At 45.3% G+C, this 19,180-nt stretch overlaps 2 pseudogenes; both read right to left on the bottom strand.

Moving 5' to 3' along the window:
- Positions 1–411: 411 nt before the first annotated feature.
- On the bottom strand, positions 412–3,361 carry LOC150039482 (Y-box-binding protein 1 pseudogene; annotated as a pseudogene).
- A 913-nt stretch (positions 3,362–4,274) lies between these two features.
- Positions 4,275–5,506, bottom strand: LOC150039483 (dual specificity protein phosphatase 7 pseudogene; annotated as a pseudogene).
- Positions 5,507–19,180: the final 13,674 nt, after the last annotated feature.

Genomic DNA, 19,180 nt, shown 5'->3' on the forward strand with positions numbered 1-19,180 from the left:
CGAAAAGTTTGATTAGATCCTTGATTTTTCATTACTTTTTTTTAATTTAAGACCTTTATTAACAGGTGCTTGCAATTTGTTGACTTTTTTGAAAAAATGAAGTTGTAAACTTTTATTGTGAATTAAAAATGAAGTTCTTAAAAATCTCAACTTGACCAGATATGAAACAATTTAAAAACCTTTAAAGGTGTATTGAGAAAAACCAGGCTTTTAAAAAAAAAACACGTTTGCCATCACGACAAAGAGACGTGTTTAGATAAAAATAATAAAAACCCCATGCTGCATAGATAATGCAGATAGTTCTAGTTATCTGGTCAACGAGGAAAAAGCAAGCACTTAAGGTCTCCAGCTGCAATCTTTTGTTCATTTCTTATAGCTGGAATTTCACGTTCATGTCTTCGTGTTGGATGACTAAACCGGATGATGGTAAAGATGGTAGGCCGGCTTTTCCTCAGCCCCGCCCTGCTCAGCCTCGGTTTGAGGACAAATCCTCAGCTGGTGGATCGGCTGCTTTCCTCTCTTTGCCATCTGGTGGTTGAGGGTTCTCCGGGCGTCTCGTCGGTCATTGAAGTTCCTGCGGTACCGACGTTGAGGTGGCTGCTGGCCTTGGGTCTCACCTCCTCGATTTTCCTTATCCTCTTCATTCCCACCCTCTCTAGGCTGTCTTTGGATAGGAGGCCTCTGCGGAATCGTGGTCTGTCTCCCTGGTCCACCTTGTTCTCCCGCGCCCTGGTTGTCAGCACCCTCCATCCCCTCTCCCTGCACAGGAGGGTTGGAGTACTGTGGTCGACGCCCAGAGGGTCTCCGAATGGAGTAAGGTGGGAACCTGCGTCTGCGGTGGGGCCGGCGCTGTTGGGCCTGCCTTCGGGAGCACTCTCGGATCCCTCCTTCTTCTCCCCATGCTCCTCTTCTGGAGGCTCTGCGGGTAATTGCGCGGAGGACCCCGACTAGGTGGATGGCGTCTATAATGGTTATGGTCGGCTGCACATTGACGGCCTTGAACAGGAACTCCACCAGGACCTGGGACCTTTGCTGCCTCCACACCCTGTTCTCCTTCCACAGCACCAACCTCCAGTCTCTCCATCTCCCACCCTGCGAAGGGCCTTCCTGGGGCGATTCTTCTTATGGCGGACCGGTGTACAAATGCATCTTCTTTGGCGTCATTCCTGTTGATGAAACCCTATCCGTTCCTTACCTTGAACCATTTCACTGTTCCCAAAACCTTCTTTGCAATGACTTGTTGTCCCCGCCGGCATGTGCCGCCCATGTGAGGCTGCCCGGGCCGCCCCTCCCTGAGCTGCTGCCCTGGTGCTGGTGCTGAGGGCAGGGCCACGGGCAGCTGCTGGGTCTCCTCCTTGCTGCTCCCAGCTGAGGTGATGGTGACCGGGGCCAGATGTGGCAGCTGTGGCTCCCCCAGGGCTGTGGTGGTAACTAGGCCCGCGGCGGTGGCGGGGCTGCTCAGGGCTCTCTGGGGTCGGATTGTTCATTACTTTAATAGAGTTCACTGTGCAAGCCTCTACTTTATGATGATTCACTCATCCTGATAATGGGAGAACAAGGACACAATGTGGAGGGAAGGCAGCTTCTCTGGGCTTGAGGATACCATGTGCAGAGGGCAGAGCCACAGTGTGAATGGAAAGAGGAGCTGTGCAGGAAGTACCCTCAGCCTTTGCCACATTTCCCTCCTTGGCCTGACAGATGTGTCATCGGCTAACACACTTCAGCTCCTGGAAAGGTGTGTGAGCTGGCAGGGTCACACAGGGTGAGGATAGCAATGGCCACCTCACCAGAATATAGGGAAGACCTCCAGATAGGTGTGAAAGACTTGGTAGGGACTGTAGCCCACAGTAGCATCTCCTAGATGAAGACAGCAGCATTTGCATCCTGGCCTGGTTGCCGTCTCCTTATTCAGAAGACTCTGCTGGATTTTCCCCTTTATTTGTATCTCCAGGATCTTTAGCTTCTACTGATAAAACTACTAAGGGAATGCATCTTCTTATCCCTACAGCACACAATTCAAAACAAAACCAGTAGCTTTATTTCCTTTATGAATATTTTCATATAGGATATTTTGCAAGAGGAAAAAAAAGTCTTAAGCCAAATTAATGCCTCTCATGAGTAAATGAACATGTTGAGGATCTCTTTTACCTATACCTGGCCTCTGAATTAAAAATAAACTTTGTCCTGAATGTGGTAACTTAAGAATGGTCATTGGTAGCTAAGGGTCTAGATAGACTTGAGCATAAAGATTCAAGGCCCATTGTCCTATTCAAGTGGCAGAACCACCACAGCAAGAAGTACTACTGTGGGCATGTGTCTGTGATGTCTGCATCACTTCTTGCCACAAGGCAGATGAAGGTGACTCTAGGTAGAAGTGACAAACAGAAATGGAAGTCTAAGACAGATATAAGGTATCCACATGAATCCATTCACTGGTACACTCACACACACACACACACACACACACACACACACACACACACACACACATCCCTCTGGTAAGGATAGAAGAATAATGAAAATGATGAGAGGGTAATGTTCCCTTCAAAGTCTGACCCCTTTGCAATCCCTTCACCCAGAAGAAATGGCAGTACAACTGGATGGACAGAATTAGCTGGATCTGGAATGAAAAAAATGCCATCATCCCTCTCTGTACCTTAGCAATTTATATAGAAACCACTTTCTTATTCCATAAAATACTGATGACAACAGCATCTTGGTCTCCTCCTTATAGATGATAGCAAATACAAACAAAATTTGGTGGGTTGTGTACTGTTTTACTGTATCTGTTACCTTGGGATTCAGCCCTGAATGGGAAAGTGATTCAAAGTGACATAGTAATGTTAAGAAAAGAAAACACTGTCAACTAAAAGCAAATGGTAAGATGGTTGACATTTGTAAGGAACTTGAAACTGTGGGTAAATTTGTGGATGCTCTGCAGTTGTGAGAATACATATATGGCTTATTCCAATAGAAGATCTTGGGAGGGTCTTATGCAACATTAGAATATTTTAGGAAAAAACAGAGTCATTTCATTATGTTTACAAATTTCTTTTTCTGAAGGAACCTGTCTTTGTCAAGGGGCGAAGTGGGATGGGCAACGAGGGGCACATAAGAGCCTTCCATACCCAACAGAGACCAGAAAGGAGGAGGGCGCCTCTGTGCTGGGAGGTCAGGGAAGGCCAGAAGAGGAAGAGTCGTCCAGGAGATTAGGTAAGGATGAAATGAGAAACTGAGGAGCAGGCAGAAAAAACATCAGAAATAAACTTGAGGTGGAATTATGACCCCAGTGATCAACAGTGTTCCAGGAACTAAAGTGCCGTATCTGCATGCTTTTTACCATAAAGCCCTCCAAGTCCATCTGGAGCAACACACAGGATAGAGTGATACAGATTTCCTTACTGATGAACTCTGGGATATAGTAGGAATGTCAGCATTTGGTAAGTGAGTGAGGAGGCAGCGAGCGGGAGGAAGAGGAGGAGCGCAGTAGGAGCACTGAGCGCCTCCACAGCAGCGGCCAGAGGGACCCGAGCCTGGCGAGCCAGCGGAGCTGCAGCGGAGTGGCCAAGCTGATCAGCGCCTCCCAAGGAGCAGCAGCCCCGGCTCCTCCTAGCGCAGCGGCCCCGAGACCCGCCTCAGCCACCGGCCTTGCAAGGGAGCCGCGCCAGGCGGCCGACAAGCACATCCGGCCTGGGGGGGAAAGTGCCTGTGGGGGGTGGGCAGGCGGGTGCGCGGAGCCGGCCGCCCAGCGGTGCGCTGGAGCCAGAGCAGGAGCCGGAGCAGAGCGGGACGGGTGTGCCTAGCAGTAGGCGGCACCCCTCCCTCCTCCTCCTCCTCTTCGTCCTCGTCCTCCTCCTCCTTCTCCTTGGCGGCAGCGGCAGGCAGAGAGCGCAGCGGAGCCTGGAATATGGTCTGGGAAATGGAAAGGAAGGAGAAGCCGAAGCCCACCCCGGATTCCCTGGTGCAGCTGATGAACGACAAGAAGCTCACGAGCAGCCCGCCCAGCTTCTGCGGGATCTTCAACCACCACAAGCGGCTGCTCGAGCAGAATGCAGTGTCCTGGGTCAGAAACGGGGTGCCCTCTCTGGCTCCCCCAAAAGCCACATGTCATCCGAGGGCCACAGCGTCTCTGGCGCGTCATGCCACGATCCATCCAAGACCCCCCCGCTGACCTGTGGGCCCGGCCACTGCGTTAGGGCCTGGGCCTGGGTACAGACCTGTGACCGGTGGAAGCCTGTGGGCAGGCCGCGCCAGGCCGGGCCTGGGGCCCGTCCTCACGTGGATTCCAGCGTGTTGAGGGGGTACAGGTTGTGGTTGGCGGGCGTGGAGAAGTAGAGCTGCTTGCTGGGCGTGTGGCTGTTGCACGGGCTGCTGAGCCCCAGAGTCTGCTCTAAGTCCAGCAGCTGCCCCATGAAGTTGAAATTGGGCGAAATGTTGGACTTTTTCCTCTTGACGAAGTCGTAGGCGTCGGTTGAGGGACAGGTTCAGCTTCTGCATCAGGTAGGCCACGGTGACTGTCACGGAGCGGCTGATGCCTGCCAGGCAGTGAACCAGGACCCCACACTTCTTGGAGCGAGCCTCGTCGATAAAGCTAATGGCCTCAGGGAAGAATTGGGAGAGATTCTGGCTCCAGTGGTCGGAGATGGGAATCTGCTTGTAGGTGAACTCGAAGGCGTTGGGGTGGTTGGGGGTGACATTGAGAATGTACTTGATGCCATATTTGCCCAGCACGTCCAGGTTGGTGGAGTCCTTGGCACAGCCGAGGTAGAGGTAGGGCAGAATTTGCACGGGGAAGGCTGGCTGGCTGGATGGCACGGGGCTGCCATCCGACTCGGTGGCACTGCTGAGCAGCTCCCTGTCCGACTCACCATCAGAGCAGTCTGAGCTGATCCGAAGCCCCCCCAGCCCCAGCACCGAGGTGGGCGGCGAGCCGCTGGGCGAGGACGAGCTGTCCACATTGGTCTCGCAGTGCTCGGAGTACTCGTTCTGGAACTTGTTGAAACCACCCTGGAGGTAATAGGCCTGGCAGCCGTCTTCCCGCAGCTTCTGCAGCAGCAGGCCGAGGACGGAGTCGGGCGCGCATGCGCCTCGGGCTGCCACTCGGTGGTGGCCTCATCCTAGAGCAGCATGGTGGCGGCCTTGCAGCGGGTGGTGAAGCGCTCCTTGTCGGCGTGGTTGGGGATGATGGAGCGGATGGGCAGGTTGCCCTTGCGCAGGCAGCGGAGCACGAGGCCCGGGATGGCCAGGTTGATGGCCGTCTCGATGTGCGACAACTCGAACAGCTCCTGGGGCCGGCAGTCGAGCAGCAGCAGCGAGGCCCCGCCGCGCACCTCCAGCTCCTCCTGCAGCCACTTGGCGCTCTTGCAGGGCATGGCTCCTGGGATGCCCGCCGCTGGCCCTGCGCCCGCGCCGGGCTCTGCTCCAGCCTGCTGTCCCCGACCCCCACGCTCCCCGGAGCCGACATGGGCGCCGCCCTCCACGGGGGGACGCGCAGCTGGGTTTTCATGGGAGGCCTGGGGAGCGGGGGAGGGGGGGAGGCAGGGCCGTCGGCCCGGGGTCGGGGGGGTGGGGGGCTGGGGAGGACGGAGGACGACCCCCGTCCCCGGGTGCCCGGGCCACGGTGGACGCCCCACCCCGCCCCGCCCCACCCCAAGCCCTCCCGGGAAGACGCGCACCTCCGAGCCTGCCAAGCCCTCCCTGCCCCAGGCCCCCGGCCATCCTGCCCACCAGGCCCCGCTGGCCCTCCGAACGTGTCCCGCGGCCTGACAGCCTCTTTGTCTTCTTGTATCCAAGTCAATGCTCTCTCTGAATGTACTGTGTGGGGTGCATCATGCATGAACCTTTGGTCAGCGTTGTCATTGGTGAAGTGGTTTCACACAGTAGGCAAAACTTGAGGTGCTGTTGACTCACTACCATGCCCTGTAAGGGGGCAGAAGTTGCAGCCTTTTTTTATATTGCCTGCCAAAATTTGAAGTATTAGAAGAAATTGTGCCATGGGACAAAAAATTATCGAGTTTTGAAAAGTAATACAAACAACAAAACTGCAACACTATTTTTAAAAAGATGACTGAGTTAAAATTATTGAACCATTATTTTACACCTCCTTAAAAATATTTGAGAACAAGGTGCATGCATTATGTGTCACATTACTGGGCAAACTGTTCAAATATTTTTTTTTAATTCCCTGTCTAGAAAAAAAATCATTAAGGATGTAAAAGCCATGCTTGCCTATTTGCTGTATACATGTAATGAAATTGTAGATAAAGTGTAGTGCATTGAAACAAATGAACAAAAGTAGATACTTTTACTATACAAGGGTGCTGGTGCAGAAAAAAAAATATATATATATATATTTGGAAATGTAGCATTTTATACTTTCAAGTGTTATTAAAAAAGAAAAAAGAACAAAGAAACCCTTTATTTCATTAACTAATTTTTTCTGGTGGTTGTCAAGAAACAAAAGACCAAAAGAGCCTTTTTGTCTTTCTTTTTTATTTTTTAAGTATTGGAATAAGTCTAAAGAAAAGAAAGTGCCTTATTTTCCTTCATGGTCATTTAGTCAAGTGTCTTGTAAGATCAGCTCCTCCCTCAGAGTAAAAGTGAATGCATACTACTCAGTCGCCCAGTATGTGAACGAAGATAGGAGGGAAGGTGAGAGTTGATGCTTTGAATTATACGATTTGTGCCACATTACCTGGATGCAAATTTGCCAAATCTGATACTGTGAAAAAAATTCATACCTTTCCTTAGGTTTGACTAGTAAGTTTTAAAATGTCATTCTTTTAAAAAACGTAATTGAGTACTTTGGGTTATTATGGTCTGTACTATTAGCCCAGAGGATTCTAAGAGAAAAATTATGTGAGATCTGCACATCATTTTACAGGCAAAATTAGAGCTTTATTTTCTTCAGAGAAGAGGGGATATCTGGGATTCTTTTTTTTCCTCTTATTAATTGGAGATAATAGTATACCTAGCAGACTTCGTCACAGAAATGATCCTTTGTAATTTTCATTCTGAAAATGTTTCTAAGTGATCCACATTTAAGCAGTCTTTATCTCATACCAGATAACTTGTCCATCACTTTGCTGGCTTTAGTAGTCACCCCTACACACACATTTTTGCCCTTCCCTGTTTTTTAAACTTTCAAAGAATGTGAAAAACTAGCATCATTGTGCATAGAAATATAGAACTGAATTTCAGTTTGAGCTTCCAGTTTCTTGTGAAGTTCAAACCATTTTGTAGTTGAAGTGATTTGTGTGCAAAGCCTTCATCTAAACACTTGAGTAAATAACCATTAACCGCTCAGTACCAGATGTGGCAAATCTCAAGTGACGGTGGACCCTTAGCTCATCAGCTCGGCCCTCTTCTATACCTTCTCAGCTCCACAGTCAAGGTCAGCAGGAAGCCTAGTGGGCACCTTTAAGGTGACCTCTATCATCTTGTCTCACTTGGAACCGTTTTCAGTTTATTTACTATGCGATAGACATTGCTTTGAACTCAGCTAGCTTTGGTTTAATGTGCCACATCTTTGTCTTTCTGTTACACATATAGTTGTTTTGATTTATTTACAACATATGCTGTGCCATTTTGGTTTTTATTTTGTTTGGTTGGTTAAATAAATTTGCGACACTCAAACACTTGAGGTGATAGTAACAAAATAATACCAGTATTTGATTCAGTTTCATCTCAACTGTGTTGTACCTGGACATTTTAGATGTTTATCAAAGGTCTTTTATGGGGAAGAAAGTAAATGTATGAAACAATAAATGTGTGACATTTATGAGTGATGTTGGCTCTGAACAAACTTTTGAAAACTTAGTTGACCAAATTTTGGATCAACTGAAAAAAAGCATGACTTTTGAAATCTCTGAATGCCTTGGTTCTCAGTATTATCATTCTTTATTGAATTTATTTCTTATTAAAGTATGTAGTTTTTAAGACTTTTTCTGACAGTATTATGTAATTTTTTTAGTGGGGGTAGATGGGAGTGTCGCTTGTATGTTACCGTACAGCTGACATGTATTTTTTTGTCTATTCTTTATTATCTTAGTAATTTCATGCTATGTATGTACCATAACCAACCTATTGCCTATGAGAAACATGTAAGATAATGTATTTACAGCCATTGTTACAAGTTTATAATGTATTTTTCTATCTTGTTTTACATGTATGTTATATAACATTCAAAAAGAATTTTTTTCTTGATTGAGAAAAGGATACAAATGCAAAGTCCACAATTTTGATAACTGAAAGTTGCCAATTGTTTTGCAGTACTTTATTATATTGGGTGTCTTGTCTTTCTTGGGCTTTTAGTTAGCTAATGAATGAATACATTAGACACTTTTGAGTTTTAGTTGGGATTTTACATAGCTTGCATTTTAATTCTTTGGTTCTTTGCTGTTTCTATTAACCCATAGCATTATTTTAATAAATGTTATAATATCAACCTACTAAAAAAAGAGTAAAAAGGAAAGAAAGAGCAGAAAACCAATAGCAACAATGTACATCAATCCAGTAGAGAGCTGAAGTGGGACACCTTGATGATTTGAGGAGAGCCAGGAGATGGGGTACTGTACATGAGGCCTGGTTTAATGGCTTCTGGGCTGTCTGATCATGAATCAGGTTCAGGTCAGAGGACAAGGTCACAGGAACCTAGAGAGTCCCAAGTTGAAGACACAAGACTGACAGGTCCAGTAACCTACCATCCAGGTCCCTACTCCTGACTCTCAGACATCAGGGAGGCCCATCACCCGGGGGGCGATGCAGTCAGGATGTTGCTCAAGGCTATTGCTCAGCCACCTGAGCCAAAGCACCACTTCCAGCTTTTTTAACTGTATGTGGTAGTGAGGAATGGAACCCGTGTCTTCCTACATGCCAGACAAGCACTCTACCACTAAGCCAAACTCCCAGCCCTGCAAAGAGAATTTTTAATAACCCAAGAAACCTATGTGTAGCACTGGCATGGGACTTGATGCTCTTTCTGTGCTCTCTCTGCTCATTGGCATGTTGCCTTGTATTTCCTGCGCAGCTCTCCATGTTTGCTTCAGGCCTTGCAGGGCATGGCTCTGCAAGGCAGATAAGATGGCGCATATGGAGCTGATATTTTTGAGATGGTGGTATTCCTAGAGATGAGGAATGTGTGAGTTGAACTGTGGAGCAGCCCCCGGGGTCCTGCTTTGATCTTACGTCTCCACCTTGATTACTGGGATGAATGCTAGGGAGCATGAGGAGATGACTCCATCCTAGTGGAAGCAGAGCAGGAGGGCACATGACTGGAACCTGGGCCGAGCCTGAGGAGGGGTTTGCAGACTCAGGAAGCAGCTGTGAGTGAGCAGGCAGCCTGCTGGTCAGGATGGGAAAGGGAAGAAGGGTCCCAGGCCCCTCTTGCAGCATACCAAAGCCACCTCAATCCAGTGCTCCAAGACTTCTGCCCTGTCTGCTGCCTCAGCGCTGTGGTCCAACAAGGACGTTGTAATGCCACAGCTTGCGATTTGATGACAATGTTGTAAAATGGCCAGCATTGTAGGTACCAGGAGAACCTGACACTCCTTACCCGGGTAGGAATTCATGTAGCTCAAACAATGATAAGGTCTGAGCTCTTTGAACAGCCTCTGGAAAGGGAAAACAAATGGTCAGTGGGACTCTGCCTGAGGCCTCCAGAGCCTCTGCCTGGGATGGGAGGCAGGACTAGGCACTGGGTCTCAGGAAGCAGAGCTGCATGTCTAGGTGTGTCTCCATGCTCCTTCCTGGACCTCTGAGAGCCCCTGGCTCTAAAAAGAGCCCCTGTCCCTAAAAACAGCATGAGGACCTAGAGAGGAGGGCAGGGTGGGACCAATTTCATTCTGCCAATCATGAGGTGCCTCAGCCTGCATGTCCCAGGCAGGGCACATTTGCCTTTCTCCACCAGCCCTCCTTTCTGTCTGCAGTCCACAGGCATTTGTCTCCACCCTGTGGCAGATGCCAAGTGCCATGGGATCTCAACAGCCACCAGGCCCCCAGTGAGGGTTAAGAATTCAATGGCCAGTGGAGAGACCAAGGGGCCTGGGCTTCTGTCTGCTTGTCCTTGTTACTCCCTGAGCCATCAGGATCCCTGGACGCCCTGTGGTTGCAATTGTCCCTGAAGAAGTCAAGATGGCTTGACTTGGTGAACCCAGACCTGGTCCTGTGTTTTGTACCCACAAGGCTGGGATGTGCAGTAGAAATGTCCTCTGCACAGGGAAATGGTGGGTGTGGGCAGTAGAGGGGAGAGGGAAAGACTGCATGCCCAGGGGTGCCAAGCTACTCACCACAGCCATGAGTGAGAACTGTTCGGCCTTCAGGTCAGGTAGCCACTCCAGCAAATGTGCTGTGCTCATGTCCTGATTTAGCTTCAAGAAGGAAATCCGGGATGACACCCTGGAGGACACCTGAAAATCCCCCACTGCCAGGGACATCCAGGGAGCTGGGTCTCTCTCAGGTGCCATGTCTGCCTCTCTAGCCAGGGGTTCAGATGGCTCTAGCTCCAAAGCATAGAGCCGTGGAGAAATAGTGTCCTCAGAGATTGACAGGTCATAGTCTTGACTTTTGCCAGCTAGTGGATAAACAACCTTCCCGAGACCTTCGCCATCCATTTCCAGGGGTACAGATGAACCTGGGGCTTCATCCTCAATGGGTGGCACAGGTTCCTGAACAGATGGCTCAGGCTCTTCCCCTGCTGGGTGGAGACAGGCTGCCTCTCCAGCAAGGAGGCAAGATGCCTTTTCCTCCAGCAAAGGACTCACATCTGATGCAAATCTTCCTTCTTCTGCAGCCTCTACCTCTGGCACACAGGTCTCTGCCACAATGCTCATGGGAGCTTGTGAACCCTGAGAGCTGCTATCAGCCTTTTTACTGCTCTCATGTAGAGATGAAGTACCTGCACATTCTGTCTTGACAGAGAGTAAATTTTGTTCGTTCATGTTGTGACAAAAGGAGATAGAGAAGTTACTCACATCCATGTCCTGAGACAGGACCTGCCACAGGAATCACACACATTGTCCTTTGCCAGATGCCAATGGCTCACACAATCCTAACTGCTCAGGAAGCTGACCTCTGAAGAACATGTTTCAAAGTCAAACTAGGCAGGAAAGCCTATGAGAGTCTCATCTTCAATTAATCAACGAGAAGTAGGAAATTTGATTCATGGCCAATGTGTTGGATTAGCAGGCTTGAGCATAAAGATTCAAGGCCTTTTCTCCTATTCAAGTGGCAGAACCAGCACAGCAAGAAGTACTACCTTGGGCATGTGTCTGTGATGTCTGCATCACTTCTTGCCACAAGGCAGATGAAGGTGACTCTAGGTAGAAGTGACAAACAGAAATGGAACTCTAAGACAGATATAAGGTATCTATATGTATCCTTTCAGTGATACACTCATAGACACACACACACACACACACACACACACACACACACACACACACACACACACACACCCCTTTGGTAAGGATAGAAGAATAAAGAAAATGATGAGAGGGCAATGTTCCCTCCAAAGAGTGACCCATTTGCAATCTCTTCACCCAGAAGAAACAGCAATACAACTGGATGGACAGAATTAGCTGGATCCGGAATGAAAGCAATGTCATCATCGCTCCTGTTCCTTATAGTAATTTCTATAAAAACCACTTCCTTATTCCACAAAACACAGATGACAACAGCATCTTGGTCTCCCCCTTAGAAATGGTAGCCAATACAAACAAAATTTGGTAGAGAATTGATCGGCCTGGACCCTGGAGGGCCCACCCCGGAAGTCCACTCTGCTCCTCCCGGATCTCCCCCCTTCCGCTGAGGACCCAGAAATAACGACTCCTCAGGTCCAGTGTCTCAATGGCTAACAGCGTGGGTCCTCACCGCCCTGGACTCCCCTTCCTCCCTCTGGAGCCGTCCACGCGGGTCCTCCTCTGCTAGGATGCGTACTAGACTGGAGAGGAGGTGAGCCCTGTCCCGTCCTCCCCAACCCTCCTGTCTGTCCTCTCCATCCTCCTCTGCTGACCTAGTCACCTAACCTCCTCCCACTGGGTTTCCCCTCTGAACAGTCCCAGGACCTCTTTGTGGCACCAGGACCGGCCCCGAACCTCCACTTTGCACGTGGGTGTGTGGAACATTAACTGAAACCACACCCTTGATAACTATGTCCATGGTTGAATAGGATGTAAAGCTCAGAAACATGTTGGCCTCCTACATCTAAGACATTGTGCTCATTTCCCACGTGTATTTATTTTTCTTTAAGAGATGAATGCTTCCTTGAAACAAAATTTCTAAGGACAGTTTCACTTTCTTCAAGTGTGTGTTCATTTTATTTTTATTTCTCTTTCACAGCATAAAGAAATTCTACTCTTGTACCCATTTGGAGAGGATGGTGGGGGTTGAAATTAAGAAACTATTGGTAAGTATCTACAACAATGACTAGAGTTTACTTAACTGCAGTGTTCATTATTGCATGACTTTTTACAACCAAAGCTGCTTACATCTTCTGGACTAGTGTACAAACTGGCTCATGCCTAAAATCCCAGATAGTCAGGAGGCTAAGATATGAGAATCTTGGATCAAAGCTAGCCCAGGCACTAAATACCATGAGACTCTTATCTCCACTTAATCACTAGAAAAAAAATGGGCAGTGGGGCTGTGGCTCAGTGACAGAGCAGTAGTCTTGAGCTGAAGAGCTCAGGGACATTGCCCAGGCCCAGGAATAAGGTGGTAACCTTGAGCTGAAGAGCTCAGGGACAGCACTCAGGTCTAGAATTCAAGCCAAAAGACCAACAAAAAAGAAAAAGAAAAGAAAGAAAACCAAAATGGCTCCCTTTTTCCGTGTCTCATCTCTAGAAGATACCTTTCTTTGCTACCCTCATCTCATACCTTGCTCTCTAGTTCAAGATTTTTCAGCTGTTACTAAAAAGCTTGAACTAATGATACTTCCAACTAATGTGGACAATAGACTTTTCAGTTCATCCCTCATCCACTTCCAAAACCAAAGGAAAATCAATTCTTCTCTGATGACATTGGACAATTTTATGTCCTCACTGGATATCAGTGCCTGCTTTCATATCAGGCTTTCTGTTTGTGTGTCTGTGCGTGTGTGTTCATTCTCAAAGACAACAGAGAGAAAAATTTGCCACACACACCAACTCTTTGGCATAGAGTGTATCTTGTGGACAGAGATGAATTCACAGATTGTCCCTTTGTCAACTGAATTTTTGTCCAGTTTGTGGTTGAAGTTTCTCTTACTGCTCATTCTGATCTATATGACAGGAATGTCACTTGCAACCTCTGTGAATCAATTCAAAAGCACACATGCTGAACTGTGACTGACTTTTGCTTCCTTCTTCCTGTTTTGGACACTGCTCTTCCTGTGGGGTGATATAAGAAGTTTGCCACCACCCCAGCTCCATAAGCTTTTTTGCTCTAGGCTAGTGCTCTACTACTTAGCCACAGTGTCACTTCTGACTTTTTTTGGTGGTTAATTGAAGATAAGAGTCTCAGGGACTTTCTTAACTGGGCTGGCTTGGAACTTTGATCCTCAGATCTTTTCTACTTTTGCAGTGAAAAGTGATAGATTGCTCTGTGACATGACACTGGATGAAGTTTCTGTGTGTCTGATGTGGAGGACAGAAGGAAGGGCACACACTTATGCTCTGTGTACCTCTGAGAGATAAATGTGAGGAACCAAAGTTGGCAAGTGGTGTGTGAAGAGTCAAAACTATTACTTCAAGAAAGCAGAAATACAGATATTTTTGCTCTTTCAAATCAGAAACAAAATACATTCCTATCTGACCTGAATCTCAGTCAGGGGCCATGGCTTCTGCCTATAATCCCCACAACTCTAGAATCTGGGGTGTGAAGATGACCACTTCAAACAAGCTTGGGAAGAAAACTCCACAAAATTCTTAGCTAGAATTAACCCACTAAAAACTGAAAGTGAAAAACAAAAGCCAACAAAATAGTTGATAAATCATGAAAATAATAGTGTCTTACCACAATCACATGGCACATTTGTGAGCACTGAATTTTAAGGGGATTTTCATTTTGAGTAAAGGATACTTGAACCTGTGGGTGATATGAATGGTGAAACTCATTTATTAGATAAGTGGGGGAAGGCAAATACAGGTGTTCATGCTTAGCTTCCTGTGGTTGCATTGTCCAAGAAGCTGCTTTCCACCAGGATCAATGGACACAGGCCATTCGAAATGCAATGCAAAGAATGGTCCCAGGAATGGCTTTGCTTCCTATAAACACATTGCATAATGGGCTAGCAGCATCTACGTTGAAACGAGCACCTGTGTTTGCTATTCCATAATTTCACTTTTCTTCCAGGACACTAGTTTGTAGACGACCTTAGCTTATCTATGATGGCTTCTAATTAAGCCATATAGACCTGTAGGTAATGCTCCTGGTTTTAGGCTAAAGCATGAAAGTTGACACAGAACTCGAAAACCTTATCTGTGCTCTATTTGAAAACTGAATTTTAGGGGTTTGCCTTCATATAGAAATCACGGGAAAGAGATAAGGAAGTGATTTCTGTGAGTCTGTGATGCCTGTAGTGTTTCTTTATTGGAGCTTTGACAGACACCTGCCAGATAGCGCCATGCCCCAGTGAGCATGGAAAAGAGCCAGTAGCTGATGGACCATTGTGTATGCACAGAGCAGTTAAGCTAGCAATTCAAGTCCTGGATGACATCTTGTCCTTGTAATTGGAACACACTTGTTAAGACATTCTAGAAGTAGGGTACTGGTAGCCTGGGAATCCTAGCTTCTCAGGTGGTTGAGATCTGAGGATTGCAGTTCAAAGTCAGCCCAGGCAGAAAAGTCTGTCAGACTCTTATTTCCAATGAACTTCCAGAAAACCGGAAGTGGCACTGGGGCTCCATGTAGTAGACTTAAGCAAAAGAGCTCAGGAACAGTGCCCAGGCCTAAGTTCAAGTCCTAAGACCTACAAAAAAATTAAAACTTCTAGATGTATGTTTTTCTGGGTTCATATTTCTTTTAATAAATTCTTGTGCTGATTCATATGGCCTTGGTTAGTGGTTATGTTCTATAACCTGTTTATTTGGCTTTGTGTTATATTGGCATGAGCATAAGTGAGACACCACACCAAGTGCACACAGCAGGAAATGAAGTGGTGACTTGAAACATGTTCAGTCAGTGGGCTAGAAAGTTGGAAATTAATACAAATCACAGAGGATGTTACTTACGAGTTTTTTGTTATCTTTAGTTATAATTGAATGATGATGAGTAATACCAATTTCATACAGACCAGTGAAGGAATGATTTCCTAAATCCTCATCATTGGGAATGCATTCTATGTAACTTATCTTTAGGTGATAGGTGGGTGATGTAAAAGGGCTGCCCTGAGTATTGAGAATGACGTAGATGCATGCACTCTCTATGATTTAGAAGGCAGGTGGCTTGAAGGTTTGCAAGTGTTGTGGTTAAAAATGTCCTGTGCTCTTCCCCTTCCACCGTCGGGTTTCTTGGGAGCATCGAGGGATACCCCTGGGTGGCTGGGTGGGTGAGGGCACTGACAGATACTATTTGTATTTCTAAAAGAGACTCAGACTTCTCGCTTATTCTGATTATAGGCTTCACCTTGTTCTTCTTAGCCCTACAAAAAAAAGGAAATCAAATTAGGTTAAAGATAATGAAGCAGACTTTAAATGACACATTTTGTACTTGCTTTTCCTAGGGATGATAGGTATATTTATACTTTTTTTCTCATTTTATGAACAATTTTGCTCTTGAGATAAAGAATTGATGTGTACAATCTGAATTTGACTTTAAATTGTGATAACTATAACTCGAATTACAAAAAAATGAAACATTTCTCTACTTTGTTCAATTGTTTGGTCTTTATAAAATAAGTAGTGGCATGAAAAAGTATACTTTTCATCCTTTATCATCTTGCTTTGATAAAACTTTGGGATAACATGATTTTATATAATCATCTATGTTTACATTTTACATTAGAGGTGAGTTTTTTTAAAAAACCATATTTTCCTTCATGTTGCCCTAGATTTTTAGAGAATATGTTTAAAATACAGTTGGAATATCTACCTATTATCTACTCAGTATGTATACAATATATGTGTGTATATGGATTCAAATATGTAATTGTCGTGTGTGTGTGTGTGTGTGTGTGTGTGTGTGTGGTTTAAATTTAGGATCTTGGGAGCTATCCCTAAGCTTTTTGCTCAAATCTAGCCCTCTCCCACTTGAGCCACAGCTCTATTTCTGGATTTTTGGTGGTTAATTGGAGATAAGAGACTCAAGGGCTTTCTTGTCCAGGCTAGGTTTGAATGGTGATACTCAGATCTCAGCCTCCTGGATAGCTAGATTAGGCTTGAGCCACCAGTGCCCAGCTGAAATGGTCTTTTTCTGTTCATCAGCTGGTTAGAACTGACCCTCCCCCCTCTACTTTCGAAAAAGGCATAATTGTACCAATGGATTTTGAAAATAAACTGCCCGGTACATTATGTGATTCATGTAAGTATACCACCAGATGGATTCAAAAGATATTGAGTCATATTGCCTAGCCTTCTGAATAGGCATATTGATTACAATTCTGCCAGCATTTTTGTATCCTTTGCAAATGTTCTGCATTGACTTACCTGGTTATGCTTCATGAGATTTGAAAGTGTGTTTACTACTTTTCATGCTTCTTAAAAGCTGTTCAAATTCTTGTCTCTCATCTCCAGTTGAATAGTCAGATCAACCAAGAAGGTGACCTTTTAAATAAAATATACCTGTAAAGGTCATATACATCTATATAAGCCAGGTAAAAAGTACATTTCTTCCTGGACAGAGTTACCCTGTCTTTTACAGTTTTTCCTTCCCATTCCCATCCATAAGTTGTATATTTTGCTTTCAAAATAGTTGTATTTTTTGCCAGTTCTGGGCCTTGAACTCAGGACTGTAATGTATTTTTTGCCAGTTCTGGGCCTTGAACTCAGGGCCTGAGCACTGTCCTTGGGTTTTCTCAAGGATAACGCTCTACCATTTGCGCCATAGCACCACTTCTGGCTTTTTTCTATGTATGTGGTACTGAGGAATCAAACATTGGTCTTTGTGCATGCTAGGCAAGCACTCTACCAGTAGGTCAAACTCCCAGCTGCAATATATATATATGTATATATATATATACACATATATATGCATATATACATATACATATTTTTAACAAAGAAAAAATTCAAGTTGGGTGCCAGTGGCTCATGCCTGTCATCCTGGCTACTCATAAGGCTGAGATCAGAGAATAACCATTGAAATCCAGCCTGGGAATGAAAGTCCATATCACTATTATCTCTAACCAACAAAAAAGCTGGAAATGGCTTGAATAATAGAATGCCAACCTTGAGCCTAAAGCTCAGGGACAGCATCCAGGCTCCCCTGAGTTCAAGTCCCAGGACTGGCAAAAGAGTAATAATAATAATAATTCAGATCATATGTAGAGGAGAAACACTTCATATAGGGGAATTTTTAATAGGAGGTATTTCAGGCATCAATGCCTTTAGCTTTACAATGAAGTAGAATTTGAATAGTTGCCATTTGATTGTCTTCTGTTGATCCACAGATTACTGTAGTTGGTAGAGTTCCATTTCCATTTAAAACCAAAACCCAATGTGTCTTGAATTGTCTGTGAACTACAATTAAAGAGGACAACCCAGGAAATGATATTTAATTTCCTGGCTTGAGATCTCTGGAAGTTGTTGATGAAAGCCACAGATAAGACTCATAATTTTGAAAATAATGGCTTCAACCTTCTACAAAAATGAATTATTGATAAGCAATTCCTCAGTCCAGATTTGACAGCTCGTTGACTGAGTAAACACACAAAAAAATCAAACTTGAGCTTTGTGACTTTGGAATCACTGGCTTGATTTTATCCAGGGGTGACATTTTTTCAGATATAGTGTTTTCATAAATGTTTTTGTTCAATGACAACTACTTTGTACAACTACTTAAAGTTAATAATGATGATGATGATGATGATGATGATGATGATGATGATAATAATAATAATAAAACAAAAGCATCCTGTATTTTCCAGCAGCATCTTCATGACCACAACCTGTGGCTGGGGCAGGCCTCTCATGCGGCCTGGCCTACAGTGGATGCTGGATAAATGCTCCAGTAACTCTGTGAAGTCTTTCCTCAGTAGTAGCAGGTTCAGTATTGCAGGGCAAAGGCAGAGAGAAAGAGGGAACCGCCGCCTACAATTCTTACACTAGGAGAGTCAGATTCATGATTCTTTGCTCTGGATTCCTGATTTTGATAGTTTCTTCCCAAGAGAAGATATCAGCAAGTAGCCAGCTGGCCTAGTGTGACCAAAAACCACACCATGTGCTATTTTCACTAACCTTGATATGAGTGCCTGTCGTTTCCTTCAGATACATTGTCTTTCCTGCCTTCTAATACATAGCTCCTCTTATCAGTTATAGCTTCATTTTTAAAGTCTGTATAAAAACCTTCTACTCTGCCTCTGTAGACCTGGCAAACTCCTGTGTTCTGTCCTTCGTCCCTTTGTTTGTGTGTGAATACCCTGTTTGTCTGCTCCTCACTAGGCAGTGGAGTTCTGTAGCCAGGGCAACAAAAGTTGGGTCATTGTGGTTAAGAGAGGAGTGCTCTGGTCCAGTGTTTTGTGAGATTCTTATTGGGTTTTTGTCTGTGATCTGTCTCGTAGGTAAACAATATTCACCAGTTAATAGGTTCTACTGGGGTTTTTGTTTCTCTGTCCAAGAAGTCTGGCTCCTTTTTCAGTTACACTTGAACTGCAGAGTCTGGTTTTAAGTTTATTGGGGATGCTTTCTTTTACCCTTCCTCCTATCACCCTGATCTGATTAGTGTATCCACTGTGACACTCCGAGTATGCTTCCTAGTAAGTTTTTTTTTGATAATTAACTGACATATTAATTTTTATTTTAAAAAGCTAGTATTTCCTGAAAGACCTAAATGCAGCTGGATTTCTTTGATTACTAGTAGCAATTTGATTACTAGTAGCAATTTGATTACTGGTAGCAATTTCAGTGGGTTAAATCTTATCCATTTTAATATGTTCAAATGCCAGTGACACTGACATGAGGACTGCATACCAGATTAATAGATCAGAAAAGTATAGGATAAACACTTAGTGATAGCTTTTGTACATATAGCACAAGTTCCAGCTCTTACA

This window comes from Megascapheus bottae, unplaced genomic scaffold (assembly GCF_031878675.1).
Source record: "Megascapheus bottae isolate mThoBot1 unplaced genomic scaffold, mThoBot2.hap1 HAP1_SCAFFOLD_139, whole genome shotgun sequence".
NCBI lineage: Eukaryota > Metazoa > Chordata > Mammalia > Rodentia > Geomyidae > Megascapheus > Megascapheus bottae.